Source organism: Pteropus vampyrus, unplaced genomic scaffold (assembly GCF_000151845.1).
Source record: "Pteropus vampyrus isolate Shadow unplaced genomic scaffold, Pvam_2.0 Scaffold422, whole genome shotgun sequence".
In the NCBI taxonomy this organism is placed as follows: domain Eukaryota; kingdom Metazoa; phylum Chordata; class Mammalia; order Chiroptera; family Pteropodidae; genus Pteropus; species Pteropus vampyrus.
Genome location: NW_011889203.1, coordinates 671,464 through 673,962, shown reverse-complemented (window position 1 = coordinate 673,962; position 2,499 = coordinate 671,464). Strand labels below are relative to the sequence as shown.

The window sequence follows — 2,499 nt, the reverse complement described above, 5'->3', positions numbered from 1 at the left end:
TGACAGGCATTATTAATGCCCAGAATAGCTCCAGAGATTTGAAAATATTTTAGCACTGAGGTCTCCTATGCTGTATCTTTCTACTCTCAGAAGTTATGCCAGACGGACTATGCCAGGAGCAGGCATGGTATACCTGCATGGCCATAGCCAAAGATTTTCTCCATAGACTCTACTGTTCAGAATGAATTCTATGTTTATAAAGATTCTGATTGGTTATAATTGTGGGCTGGGGGAAAATGTTCAAACCCAAGTAAGGTAGTTATTTTTTCTGTGACCTGTGTCTGTAGCCAGCAAGTCCCCAACTCTGGCCAACTAGTTGGTCATAAGTGGGGTCTTGGCAAAAGATGTGGCTGAACCATTGTAAATTCATTCTCACTGTCAGCAAAATCTGGGAACACATGTCCCACAGATGGTAGGCCAGAGCCACTTTGAATATAAAATAGAATACACTTAAAGTCATCTCTTTATTACAAATAGGTGTGCCTATTGAGCCCAGAATTCAGTTTTCTACCACATCATCAACTAGTGCCAGCCACCATTCAAGCACAGTTGCTATCTAGGATTACAAAGTCTGTGGACTTTTATAATGTCACTAAAAGAAATGACTTGCAGAACTAATCAGTGAAAACTTTTAGTCTTAATTCTCTCCATATCGGCTGGCTTCCTCATATTTCCATTCTCAAAGTTTAATGATAATCACAGGCAGTTTGATTATTCTAAAAGTACTTCATTTTTAAAGTATCTAAATACTGAAATTTGGGAGCTGAATTAAATAAATCGATGAACTGTTATTATTAGCTTCTCTGAAATTTCCTCCTCCCAAAAAATAATTTTCTTACTTAAATGATTTGGCCTATACTTCATTTATATTTTTCTAATGTTAAACTTATCTGTTACAGTACCCTTTAAAATTGTCTTGAATTAAAATAAAATGTTTTAACACTTTAGTTAAAATCAAATTAATAAAAATGATTGTTGTGCTTGCTTTGGCAGCACATATACCAAAATTGGAACGATACAGAGAAGATTAGCATGGCTCCTGCACAAAAATGACACACAAATTCATAAGCATTCCATATTTTTAATAAAGGCCATCTAGGACAAAACCTCAGCCAACATTATACTTAACAGTGAAAAACTAAAAACCTTTCCTCTAAGATCAGGAACAAGACAAGCCTGTCCACTATTATCACTGTTATTCAATATAATGTTGGAGGTCCTAGCAAGTGCAATCAGGTAAGAGAAAAGAATTAAAGGCATCCAAATAGGAAATGAAGAAGTCGAACTATCGCTATTTGCAGATGACATTATTCTCTATATAGAAAACCCTAAAGACTCCACAAGAACACAGCTAGAAATAATGAGTAAATACAGTAAAGTTCCTGGACACAAAATCAATGTTCAAAAATCCATAGTGTTTCTATACTCTAATAATGAATTTTTAAAAAAGGAAGTGGGAAAAATAATTCCTTTTGCAAATGCAACAAAAAGAATAAAATACCTAGGAATAAACCTAACGAAACATGTGAAGGACCTATATGATGAAAACTATAAGACCCTATTAAAAAAAATTGAAGAAAATACAAAGAAATGGAAAGATATTCTGTATTCTAGGACTGGAAAAATAAATATAGGTAAAATGACCTTACTACCTAAAGCATTTAATGCAATCTCCATCAAAATCCCAATGGCACTCTTTAAAGAAATAGAAGAAAGAATTATCTAATCTGTATGGAAGCACAAAAGACCCTGAATTGCCAAAGCCATTCTGAGAAAAAAGAACGAGGTGGGAGGCATCACTCTGCCCGACTTCAAATTATGCTACAAAGGGACAATAATCAAAACGACATGCTATCAGCAGCAAAACAGACACAGGGACCAGTGGAACAGAATCAAGAGTCCAGAAGTAAACCCATATTTACATGGGCAAATAATTTTCAACAAAAGAGCCAAAAACATACAGTGGAGAAAGGAAAGCCTCTTCAATAAATGATACTGGGAAAACTGGAAAGCCACCTGCAAAAGAATGAAACAGGACTGTTGTCTTTCACCACACACCAAAATTAACTCAAAAAGGATTAGGACCTGAATATAAGACATGAAAAAATAAATTACATAGAAGAAAACATAGGAACTAAACTCATGGACCTTATACTTAAAGAGGATTTTATGAATTTGACCTTAAAGGCAAGGGAAGAAAAAGCAAAAATAAATGAATGGGACTATATCAATCTAAAAGCTCTGCACAGCAAAAGAAACCATCAACAAGGTAAAGAGACAACCATCTGGATGGGAAAATATATTTTCAATGTCTCTGATAGGGCCTGATATCCAAAATATACAAAGAACTCATACAACTCAGTAACAGCAACAATAACAAAAACAAATAATCCAATCAAAAAGTGGGCAGAGGATCTGAACAGATACTTCTCCCAAGACGACATACAAATGGCAAATAAACATATGAATTAGCTCAACATTGCTAGCTATTAGGGAAAT

The 2,499-nt window shown here is 34.7% G+C and overlaps 1 non-coding gene across 1 annotated transcript; it reads left to right on the top strand.

Moving 5' to 3' along the window:
• The first annotated feature begins 977 nt into the window (after nt 1–977).
• LOC111732070 lies at nt 978–1,083 on the top strand. Its single transcript, XR_002777411.1, has one exon. It is a non-coding gene; the product is annotated as a U6 spliceosomal RNA (small nuclear RNA).
• The last annotated feature ends 1,416 nt before the right edge of the window (nt 1,084–2,499 follow it).